This window comes from Rhagoletis pomonella, unplaced genomic scaffold (assembly GCF_013731165.1).
Source record: "Rhagoletis pomonella isolate Grant_MI unplaced genomic scaffold, Rhpom_1.0 Rhpom_scaffold_00015, whole genome shotgun sequence".
Classification (NCBI taxonomy): Eukaryota; Metazoa; Arthropoda; class Insecta; order Diptera; family Tephritidae; genus Rhagoletis; species Rhagoletis pomonella.
This window is the reverse complement of record NW_023458569.1, coordinates 2,439,602-2,452,919: the sequence shown is the minus strand read 5'-3', so window position 1 is coordinate 2,452,919 and position 13,318 is coordinate 2,439,602. Positions and strand designations below refer to the sequence as shown.

At 36.4% G+C, this 13,318-nt stretch overlaps 1 protein-coding gene across 1 annotated transcript in view; it reads left to right on the top strand.

Moving 5' to 3' along the window:
- Positions 1–1,964: 1,964 nt before the first annotated feature.
- The window catches only part of LOC118749376, a gene marked incomplete in the record, with an annotated part of 482,497 nt that continues 471,143 nt past the window's right edge, over positions 1,965–13,318 (top strand). The window contains 2 exon segments of the mRNA XM_036484175.1: positions 1,965–2,209; positions 2,485–3,144.

Here is a 13,318-nt window from a genome sequence, read left to right as displayed (position 1 = left end):
TATGTAATCTTGTTAGTATTTTTTATTGTTAAGAAAGCGTAATAAATAAAAGTTTTACTTCTTTTCAACGAAAAGACGATTTTTTAGGGAAATTGATGATTTTTCAGCGAAAGCTTTCGGCAACGCTGTTCACTGCAGTTGAATAACTGGCATGACACAGTTGTTTATATCCTGTACCTGTTTGCTTATCAGCTCTCTTAGAAATAATTTCTCTGCTCCAATTGAATAGAGAGTGTTTCTCAATCACTCTCATTTAGTTGCGCTGCATTCAAAATGTGCATATGTGCATATGTATGTATGTACATCGTTTACCATCTCTACTAAAATTCACGAAAGGGCGGCGAAGTTTTGCGAAAATCACATGAAAAAGCCAGTACGAACCATAAGGCGCTTTCGTTTATAACATGGTCGAATTGAGAACAAAGTTATCCTGCCTCCGAAGTGAATTGGGTGTTAGCTGTGTATATCAGTGTTGATAATTTTGATACAATTGTGCTTTTTTGATACAATTTGAAGTGCTTTCTACTTTCCTACTACCAAGCACTTTTTAGTACGATTTCATCTGTAGCCGAAATTTGGCAGCACTTGATTCGTTAAGTTATACAACGCTGATTTGATTAATTTTTAAGGTGATAGATTTAGAATCGCATAAAATTTATATACGAGACGCGTGTTGTGTAGCAGAATCAGAATTGTTCATTTGCCAAAACAAAGAAAAACTAAGATAGGAAGATATTTTAAATCTTAGAAAAAACGTAAAACAATTTTTTGGAAACTTTTGTCGTACTATGAAGAATTTTAATGACAAAGCTCTAATTTGGGCTTCAAAGCTTAACGCTCCTTCTGTATTAAATATCAGGCAATATGCAAATTGTTCCACTAATACATTTATTGTTTCAGAAGTGTAAAATTGTTAGAATAGAAGACAACAACACAGAACTTAGGGCTGAACACCTTGATTTAAAACATTTTGTCAACCTCAATATTTGGGAGTTTTGGGAAAAAATAAGAATCCCAAAAAATGTTGTTAATGCACCACTATTTTCAAACACATACAACGTCGCTCAGAAATTTTTTCAAATGCACATTCTTCAGCCAATGTTGAAAAGGTGTTCTCCATACAAAAACTAATAAAAACAACATGTCGAAATAGACTTCAATTAGAAACAATTTCCTCTTTAATAAGAACTAGGGATTATCTTAATTCTAATGGTCAATGCTGTCATAACATAATAATAATAGATTGGCGCTTCAACATATGTTAGTGTTTGGCCGATCTTCTCCTCCGATTTGTGGCGTGCGCCGACTACGAAGGGCGATTGTATTTTTATGAGAAGCTGTTTTTGAAGGCAAAAATACACTCGGTGCAAGAATGATAGAATACATACTATTTCTCTCAATCGTGCATTCGGAGGTTTGCCATTGCCTGTCGAGGGGCGACCGCTGTTAAGAAAAAACCTCTTTTATACATTTTTTTGCGGCTTGAACCCAGGCGCTGCGGAGTGGAAGCGCTGTCATAACACAACATTGATAAAAAGTTCTGACACAGTTGAAACTACGAGTAATTATTTACTTTAATTTTCTGGAACTTACTGGCAACTTTGTAAATTTAAAAATATTCAATCATTGTAAATCCTTATGTTAATATACATTTATGTACTTACATACGTGCATTTAAAATCATAATATATTATGTAAAAGTCTGTAACGTTTGATGTTAATGAAATAAAGGTAATATTGTTTCTAAATTTTTAGAAACTATTTCAACTTTACTAGGGACAATAATTAAATACGAGTTGTACACAATAACTAAATATTAGAAAAATAATAGTAATCAAAATTTGGTACAATTTCAATTACATTTTCAAACGAAATCGGAAAATAAAATTATCAACACTGGTGTATACTTCGACTACTCTATGGCCTACTCTAAAATAAGTTTCTTGTATTGTAGATGCAGCAGGTAAAACTTAACAAATCGAGAGCAAAGGTTTTAGTCGGTTACAGAGTTTAGTCCTGTGCGGTTACGTTTAAGGTATGAACTGGTGGTGCAAACAAATCGCGGAGGCAATTACATGCAACGAGGACAAGAACGAATTAGGCGAATAATTACGATTAGGATGTTCTCAGCTATGCTATTAAAGAGACGAAGTACTTAATGTTTATATTGCAAACTACTATAGCTGGAGCATAAGTACGGTCGTTTGATGTAAGAAACATAAATCTTAATAAAAGAAAAGTGAAGATTCACAAAGGCATTCTTTCTGAAAAGTGAAATTTTTCTGTATGTATTTGTTTGGGAATATATAGAATACCTCTGTGTATAAGGATATACATATACCTTTATATTAAAAAGAATAAGAGAAATATGCCACTCAAATAAAAAAAAAATGTAAAAGTTGCTTTTTATTTATATGGATCCAAAGTTGTTACTTGTGTTGTGTACCTACCACAATTCATTAAACAAATTTACCTCATCGTTAGGCGGCTATGTGGACAACAGTTTTAGCCGATTTCAACATATAAATTATAAATACATACATATATACAGTGACAAGAAATAGTTATAACGAAAATATCTATCATAGCGATAAACGCGTGACAACAAATAATTTTTCGTTACTGTGTAGTAGTGGTGGCGGCTCCAGTTAAGACAACTCCCGCGGAAATAGTATTGACGCTGACACTCGCTCAAATTGCGGTTGTTACGAGCACGCTGACGAGGTCCATATTGTTGACAGCGCCTGTGGCGTCGCTGTTAGCTGCCTAAAGCCAAACACTTGTCAGTCAACCAAGTAACTTAACCAACAAATAAAAAAAAAAATATTATAAACCAACTGCCGAAATGCGGATTGTTGTCGATATGTATGTTTACCTACATATAAACAGCTAGAAGCGTGTGCGTGTCGCGGTTTAATTTTTTGCCAATAAGGTAGGAATTTCGTATGCTTTATGGTGCGAATAGTGCTCGTTAATGGTTCGTATACATTTCTATTTGTCGAGTGCGCCTGTGATTTGCAACAACAATTGACATAAAGGATCCCATATTTAAATTAAAGTGGACTATTTTTTATATTTTTTTTGTCTTCTCAATGTAAACAATTCAATTAAATTATAAAGCAGAATTTCGCTCAAATAAACTTAGTAAGTATCCCAAACTTTCACTTAGTTCGTAATCTTTTATAAAGCAATAAAAAGGAGTGCAAAATTTTGTAAATTCATTAGTTCGTCACTACCATGTCAAACTATCGAATGTGAAAATGGGTACTTTTCAGGAGAGCAATAAAACTGCTGTAAAAAATGTTGTTGTCATTAAAAAAAAAGTGGGATTCGACACTTTGTAAAAGCCAGTATCCTCTGCTTCTAAGAAGACCATTAATTTGACGGCTTGCCAACTCACCTATCATTCTAAACGCATGCGCAAGCTATATCGTAATTGAGAAAGCATTTTTGCACATTCGATAGTTTGACACGGTAGCGACGATATCTTAAAATCTTTTTTTGCGTACATAAGACACCTCAAGCTTTCAATCCGACTTGCGCAATTGCTAAAGTACTTAATTTTTTAATTAAAACTTTATTTCATTAAAACTTTAAATTAATTAAAACTTTATTTCATTCGCAAAAATCCTTATCGCGCAGTGGATATCGACCTTAAATGTTCAACGCGTGCTCGTTTTGCGATGCGTTTTAAATTGTAAAGTATTGTTCATGATGCAATAATGAAAGGTGTTGTCCATTGGCAACTTCTCGCTAAAATCCGCCATCCACGGATTCTAGTAAAAAAAATCCTCCATCCAGGCATTGGAGCCTCCGATATCTAAAGCCATATCCACTAGGTCTACTTCTAAAAATAGTCAAACCGTTGATTTAACAGTGTTGCCATCAACATCTCAAGCTGCACTGTCTAACTTAGTTCCTCCGAATAATTCGGAGCCCCGCACATCAGACATCATTACCAAAAAGTTGATTGTAATTCCTCCGAGAAGATCAATCTTTGTCTCTAGATTTGCTAAAGATACTTCTTCGGATTATATAAAGTCATACATATCGACTAAAATTAGAACTAAAGATGTATTTATTCGTAAATTTAATTTTAAATACAATCGCGATATTTCATCTTTTAAAATTGATGTAGCTTCCGAAGATTGTGATTCACTACTAAATAGTTCATTTTGGCCGACCGGGGCGTTGTTCGCGAGTTTGAGTATAAACCTAATAAAAGTAATAATAACGTAGCTAAAATTTCTAATCTTAATTCGGATTCAAAAAACTAACTCGCAAGTCTAATTTAAGTATTTACTATCAAAACGTTAGAGGTTTGAATACCAAATTAACTGACTTATATTTAAAAGGTTTTGACTGCAATTATAACATTATTTCCTTGACCGAAACATGGCTCAAACCTCATATTTTTAATTCCGAAATTCTTCCAAATGAATATCATTCATCGATACCATCCGAGGAAGTTAGTCTTCCTGTCATTGAATATACCGAATTTAAATGTATACGTGTACAGGCTGGAAAGACTTATATTTATTTAGCTCTTTGCTACATCCCTCCTAATTCTGCCGTATCAGTATATATGTAGCTAGTTTCTTTACATTTCATGGAACATCATTGACACCGATGTTGTACCAGTTTCATCTAGAGATAGTTACAATGTATTTCTGAAGGAAATGGCTGAACTTTGCCTCAAACAAATAAATATATGTGACCTGGTCTAGGGAAAGGGGGCTTAGGTGTCAAAAAATCAATTTTCACTTTTTGGTTGATTCGGATGGAAGATGAGATGCTTTTTCACGTGGTGAAAAGCAGAAAATCCTAACTTGCTTAGAAGTGTACTAAACATTTTTTTTAAATTTTAAATTTTTGAATGTTCCACACTAGCAACTTACACGATGAACTATAATAATATTCCGACCAACAACAACACTTACTGGACCAACAACAACACTTACTGGACGTCCGGCGCGGAGAACAATTAACGAGATAATGAGAAACTGACGAAACGAGTTGCTTACTTTTAACAGCTTTTTCACAGAAAACTAGTTTTCGCACGTAAGCTCCCTTTTCGTAGACCAGGTCACATATGTCCAAATAAGTTTGGAAAGGTCTTGGATCTCGTTTACGTTGATGATGTTCCGAAGGCCTCTATTAATCGGTGTGATCCCCTAGTTTTGCCGGAAGATGCATACCATCCTGCTCTTGAGTTAAGCTACGAAATCATAAATGAAACACATAATAATAAGTCAAGTTCAAGTACTAGATATGTTTTTGCGAAAGCAAATTTCAGGAAAATTAACAAAGAACTTTCAAAGTTATCTTGGCCAATATATAGAGATGACGTGGAGCGTAGCGTTGAGCACTTTAATGATACTATTTTCAATTTGTTTCGAAAGTATTTACCAAAACGTAATATTGTTCATGAAGAACCAACACAATTATCGTTCACTAAAGAGCTTAAAAAATTGAAAAATAAAAAGTCGCACTCTTTTAAACTGTATAAAAGAAGGGGCATACACAGTGATTACCTAAGGTACTCAGTTTTGCAGCATAGCTACTTTGCATTAAATAAGAAATGCTATAATTCATATTTATGTAAAATTAAGAAGAATTTAATTAACAATCCTAAATCATTTTATGGTTTCGTAAATTCAAAGCGTAAGGCACATGGTTTTCCGTCCGCTATGCATTATCGCAACACTGTATCTAGCGACAGCCAACTCATTGCCAACATGTTTGCTCGCTTCTTTAGGTCCAATTATTCTGTAGACTTCCCTATAAGTGGAGACTATCCGTACGAGCTTTGTCAAATCAACTCTGCTTATATTCCGGTAATATCTTCCGATGAAGTTTTACACTATTTAAAAACCTTAAAAGCGTCATTTAGGCCTGGACCTGATCATATTCCGACCTGTTTTCTTAAAAACAGCGCTGAGAACATTACTCTATTCAATTTGTCACTTAAACATGGCGTTTTTCGGTCAGCGTCTTTCATAATACCACTTCACAAAAACGGCAGCAGGTCCTCTATAGAAAACTATCGAGGCATAGCGAAACTCTCCGCTATCCCCAAATTATTCGAAGCAATTATTATTAACCAGCTGACATATTCTATATCTTCTTCAATTACACAATCTCAACACGGGTTTTCTAAAGGAAAATCTGCTATGACTAATTTATTGGAGTTTACAACTCATGTCTCAAACGGTTTTAGAGAAAATGCTCATACCGACGTAATATACACCGATTTCAGTAAAGCTTTTGACAAAGTATGTCACTCGTTACTCATCCGTAAACTCGACCTAATCGGCTTTCAGCCCAGTCTTCTTCAATGGATCTCATCTTACCTCTCTGATAGAACACAAAGAGTTATTGTTAATAATTGTTCTTCCAACATCATTAAAGTTTCTTCAGGAGTTCCTCAGGGAAGCCACCTTGGTCCGATTCTGTTCTTGATATTCATTAATGATATTTCTTCTATAATAAAACATTCAAAAATTTTAATGTATGCCGATGATGTGAAACTTTTTAAAACATTGTCCTCTATCGAAGAAAGGTCTTTGTTACAAGGGATCTGAACAACGTGGTTAGTTAGTGTAATACAAACTATATGCCATTAAACCTTCAAAAATGTAAAGTTATGTGTTTCTCCCGAGGGCTGTTCATCCAGCTGTTTATTCAATATCAAATTATAATCTGGAGCAGGTATCCAATTTGGTCGATCTTGGTATCACAATGGATTCCAAAATCAATTTCAACCATCATATTAATGTTACAGTCAATAAAGCCAAAGGCGTTTTTGCATTTGTAAGGCGATGGTCAAAAGAGTTCAAAGATCCTTATGTTACAAAAGCTCTTGTTACCAGTTTAGAAAGACCTATACTAGAATACGGATCTATTGTTTGGAATCCCCGCTACCAAGTTCATTCAGAAAGGATTGAGTCAATTCAAAAACAATTCTTGCTTTTTGCATTGCGTAATTTTAACTGGGATTCAGATTACAATCTCCCCCCTTACACAAGTCATCTAAAGCTCATAAATTTGCCTACACTCGCAAGTCGTAGAGAAATGCTAGGTATAATATTTATCGTAAAATTAATGCCAGGCTTGATTAATAGCCCGGCCCTCCTGGCTGAGGTGAATTTTAATGTTCCTTCTCGAGTGTCAAGACACTTTCGACCTCTATTTCTAAAGCCATGCAAAACTAATTGGGAACTAAACGAATCATTCCGTGGTTTATGTCAAGATTTTAACTGTCATTCCAGCACGTTTGACGTATCGGACTCGATTTTTACCATAAAGAAAATTATTTTTTCCACTCTCAATAATTGAAATACTATCTTTAGCATATCCAATTAGGTGATGAATTTGATTCTGTAGCTGAATAGTTTTAGATCTCGACACTTAACAAACTCCTGTTTCCACTACTCGGCACCAAAAAACTAAAAAAAAACAAGGTTCCGTACGTCATGCGGACTGCGCCCCTCGTGTCGGTTGGGCGGGAATGGAGGGTAAAAAGCCGTTGGGATTAATTAATTAATTAATCTTGAACTATCTTAGGCGAAACTGTGTTGTTTCTCTTTCACTGAAATGTTCCCAATATAGTACTAAAAAGTTCTAAACAAGCTACATTGATTCAGTTTTCGTTGTTCGCTTTGTTCTAATTTCGGGAAATTGAGTCAGAATTGTAATAAAGCTCAAATGTTTTATAATTAAATTTTAAATTGGCAATTATTAGGTCGTTTCCGTGGCATTTTCCTGGTCCACCTGTGCCTGTTTCGCTTTTCGTTACAGATTCGCTTTGACAGATAAGATGAAATGTAGGAAAAAGCACAGAGAATCGTGTTAGCTGAAGCGCGAAGCGAAAACATGGCCAATTTCCTTTTTTTTGTGCGCGTTGACCATCAGCTGGTTTAATATTTGTTTTGTGTCGTCCAAATTCGAGTTTTCATGCATAAATTTCAATTACACTGCTGATATTTTCAAAATTAAATACAGTGCTATCTCGGTAAATCGGACAGCGAGAATCTTGAGGCCGTGCGGATTATTCGAGTGTCCGGATCATAGACGGCATGAAAACAAATTAGTATTCGTCGTTGTTTTTTTTTTATCATACGACCGACATTCACCAGTAAGTGGCCTCGTAAGTGATTCTCGTGCGTATGGTTCAAATCCTCTGGGTAGCAGCCAAACAAACACCCGTTTGGGAGCGAGCTGAAGTGAGAAGGTGTAAAACTTCGCGTGCGCTGGTTTTGGGTCCCGCCACGTTAAAACTCCGTCCAATGAAAAGTCCAGAAAGCCTCGGATTGGACCCACTTTGATGACGACCACGGCAAACGTATGAAGGACTATGATTTTAGGGTATACACCTGGAATATCTGGATCCTTATGGCAGGAGAGAGACTCCGTCACCGAGTACTGGCGTTCACCCCGGTGGACGAACGTCTAGCCACAATTAGTGTTGCCATGAGTTAAGATTTATCTTGAAAATGAAAATTTTTCGGGCTGTTTTTTATTAAGCAAAATTTTACACTGAAAATATCTTCAAAATTAAGATTTTCGTGTATGATGTAAAATTTTTAAATTTCAAGTTAAAATTGTTAACTTATTTATAGTATCCTTGCTACTTCATTGTAAGCAGCAAATGAAGGAAGAAGAAAAATGAAGTATGAAATCCCTTACTATATTATTTGCCTTCTTCACTCGCACAGTAAAACATATATATGTACATATATCTTTATAAAATAATATCCATGAAAAAATATCAATAAAAAATCGAATTTAAAAGCCAAAATTGTTATGGAACTTTGTCGAATTTTCTTAACTTTTGTACAAAGACTGATGTTTGGACTTACACGGGTTTTGGTAGATGGCGAGCTATTCTTTCATAAAAAATAACAAGTAATTTTTAAACAAAAAACACAAGTGACTTCAAATCGCATATAAATATTGATCGTTAATTTCTTCATGATTCAATGACCGGATATAAACCAAACTAGTATGGGGCCACCCTTGAGGTACCACCTTTCCGATAAGAAGGAATTATCGAAATCAGTTCAAGTGGTCCAAAGTTATGCGGTAACATATATACATAAAAAAAATATTCGGGCGAATCGATCAACTCTCCTTTTTTGAAGTCGGTCAAAACTTGCGAAATGTCGCATCCCTATTTATATTTTCGCCAGTGTATATGTACATATGTAAACTGTGCTACACATTTTGTGTTGACACGAGGCAATATTCATTTTAAGTTTAAGTTGCTATAAAAAGGACTTCATAACTTGAAATTGGTAATTTTTTCAACGAACATAATAATGGCTATTTACAGCCGTAAAGCCAATAGAGAATTTCTTTTAAGGTATTTTTGAATGAAGATTTTTTGGAAAAAATTAAGATTTTTAGGGGACTTTCTCTGGCAACACTGGCCACAATCCGCATCAAAGCGAGATTCTTCAACATCTCGCTCATCTGCGCACATGCACCGACGGAAGAGAAGGGTGGGACGTCCAAGAATCTATCTATGAGCGCTTGGCCCGTACATATGAGCGCTGCCCCCGTAATGATATCAAAATCGTGCTCAGCGATTTTAATGCCACTGTCCTAAAATTTAGCCTCCACGTACGTACACTCTGAGGGCCAAACATCGTCCGAGTCGATGTAGCCAAGATACACACCCGACTCTTATCAGCAAAAAATGTGCGCCCAACAATGCTGCAAAACAAGCTGCAAAAGGAGTTGGCTTTCAGCGAGCCCGAAAGAACAACTGGTACGTTGAGGAATGTCAAGAGGCCACAGAGAAAAAAAACGCCTATAGCGCCACGCTGCGATCAGGCGCAACGCGAGCCATGTGGGACCGTTTTGGGAACTGAAGAAGGAAGATACACGTATTTGCCGCAATAAGAAGAGAGAGGCCGAAATAGGTGAATGCGAAGAGCTTGAGATGCTGGCCGATAGGAAGAACTCCCGAAAATTTTATCAGAGAGTTACGTGACTTACGGGAGCTTTCAAGACCAGGGCGAAGTCCTGTAAGAACAACCATGGCGACATAGAGACTGATGTCCAGAACGTACTTAAATTATGATTATGGTTGTGGTTTTCCACCCTACTGAATGGCAGCAGCACGGTTGCCATTTAATTCTTTTTTATGTACCAAATCGTGTACCAAAACAAAAAAATTGTACCAAATTGGTTTCAGATATAGATTAAATTATTAAAACTAGTGTCGCCCAGTTGTCGAAATTCGACATCTTTTTTCATACACTTTTGAACTTTACCTGTCACCAATACTAAATCCTTTATGCGAATTGCTATTTTGACGTCCACCAGCATAATTTATAGCCAATTTACAGGAAAACTTCAAATCGAATTATGAACGTTAATACCGGATTGATTAATGCTAATTCTACAAAGTCTCCTCCTTAGTAGCTTTTGCAAATAGACTGAAAAAGGAACCCCGATTTTCATTTATAAAAAATATGCATATATATTTGTATGTATAGATGAGATGTTCATCACTAACTAATATCTCAAACAATTCAGACTGTAAATAAGCCCGTAAATACGTAGGTACGGTATTGACAACGTATGTTGCTGTGTAAAATTTCATGATGTCGGCATAAGCATTCCAGAGATAAGCGATATGAGAATTGCGGTTTTTACTGGCGCTACCATGCCCCCTATTCCAAAATCTACCACTTTTCGCCGTAAATACGGTATTGACAAAATATGTTGCTGTGTCAAATTTCAGGACGTTAGCATAAGCGGTTGTAGAGATAAGCGATATGAGAATTGCCGTTTGTATGGGCGGTGAAAATCTATCACGTATTGACAACGTATGTTGCTGTGTCAAATTTCAGGATGTCAGCATAAGCAGTTCCAGAGATAAGCGATATGAGAATTTCAGTTTGCATGGGCGGTGCTACGCCCTCTTTTCCTTCTTACACTTTTCGCCTTAAGTACGTTATTGATATCATAAATAGCTGTTTCAAATTTCAGGACGTTAGCATAAGTGGTTCCAGAGATAAGCGATATGAGTATTTCAGTTTGTATAGGCGGTGCTACGTCCCTTTTTCCAAATCTACCGCATTTCACCGTAAGTACGGTATTGAAAACGTATGTTGCTGTGTAAAATTTCAGGATATCAGCATAAACAGTTCCAGAGATAAGCGATATAAGAATTTCAGTTTGTACGGGCGGTGCCACGCCCCTTTTCCAAAATCTACCATATTTCGCCGAAAGTACGGTATTGACAACATATGTTGCTGTGTCAATTTTCGGGACGTTAGCATAAGCGGTTGTAGAGATAAGCGATATGAAAATTGCCGTTTGTATGGGCGGTGCCACGCCCCCTTTGCAAAATCTATCACGTATTGACAACGTATGTTACTGTATCAAATTTCAGGATGTCAGCATAAGCAGTTCCAGAGATAAGCGATATGAGAATTTCAGTTTGCATGGGCGGTGCCACGCCCTCTTTTCCTTCTTACACTTTTCGCCTTAAGTACGTTATTCATATCATAAATAGCTGTTTCAAATTTCAGGACGTTAGCATAAGTGGTTCCAGAGATAAGCGATATGAGAATTTCAGTTTGTATGGGCGGTGCCACGCCCCTTTTCCAAAATCTACCATGTTTCGCCGAAAGTACGGTATTGACAACATATGTTGCTGTGTCAATTTTCGGGACGTTAGCATAAGCGGTTGTAGAGATAAGCGATATGAGAATTTCAATTTGTATGGGCGGTGCCACGCCCCCTTTCCAAAATGTACCACTCTTCGCCGTAAGTACGGTATTGATAACATATGTTGCTGTGTGAAATTTCTGGACGTTAGCATAAGTGGTTCCAGAGATAAGCGATATGAGAATTTCAGTTTGTATGGGCGGTGCCACGCCCCCCTTTCCAAAATCGACCACTTTTCGCCGTAAGTACGGTATTGACAACATATGTTGCTGTGTCAAATTTCAGGACGTCAGCATAAGCGGTTCCAGAGATAAGCGATATGAGAACTTCAGTTTGTATGGGCGGTGCCACGCCCCCTCTTCTAAAATCTACCAGTTTTCGCCGCAAGCACGATATTGACAACATATGTTTTTGTGTCAAATTTCAGGTCGTCAGCATAAGCGGTTCCAGAGATAAGCGATATGAGAATTTCAGTTTGTATGGGCGGAGCCTCGCCCCCTTTTCTAAAATCTACCAGTTTTCGCCGTAAGCACGGTATTGACAACAAATGTTTTTGTGTCAAATTTCAGGTCGTCAGCATAAGTTGTTCCAGATATAAGCGATATGAGAAATGCAGTTTGTATGGGCGGTGCCACACCCCTTTTCGAAAATCTATCACTTTTCGCCGTAAGTACGGTATTGACAACATATGTTGCTGTGTCAAATTTCAAGGCGAAATGAGAATTTCAATTTGTATGGGAAGTGCCACGCCCACTTTCCCAGTACCTACCATTTTTCACCGTAAGTAGGGTATTTACAATCTATGCATCTTTGCTAAGTTTTAGTTCCCCAGCTTAATTGGTTTTAGAGATATAGTGATTTTCACATTTTAGTCTATATGTCAGATGCCACGCCCCCTATGTTTTGGGGTTAACATTTCTGGATTAGAGGATGTCCTTTAAATGGGTGTATCTTTCATTGAAATCGAGCGAACGGTGCCTTCAAAAAAGGGATTGCAAAATTTTCTTGTGGCGTATTTATATATAGATATTTTACATACAGGGTGTCCTAGAAGTAACGTGCCAAACTTTAGGATAAGGTAGGTGGGGGGGTGAGCTCACTGATAAACAAAAAATTTTCAGGTAAAAGTGTCACCGTTTTTGAAATATTTACATTTTTTCGAATTTAAAAAAAATCGTGCCTTTTCATGTGTTTTCTTTAACTGCAACTACAAACCGGGCAATACTTAGTAAATTTTTTATGTAAAATACTTCCAGATAGTTGCCTCTCCATACTCAAATGCAATGTAGTTAAAATAAATTAAGGAACCATCATAAAATTAGGACTATTTCTGGATTTTTAACTTTTTTGATATTTTCTTCCCCAACTTTGACTATCTCGGGTGAAAAAAAAAATGTACTGAGCTATAACTTTACATTACATAAAAAAACTGCTCATTTAATAAAGATTTCAGAAAGGTGCCACACTTACTGTTTTGAATAGAAAAAAAAAAGTTATAGCCGCTTTTGTGGGTAAAGGACTGAGACACGCTAGAATGTATTTAATAGATTTAAATTGAATTTGCTCTTGTTACCGTCAAATGACATGCTAAATAGTACAAAGGTACATTATTACCTGCTCCTGACATTATTTT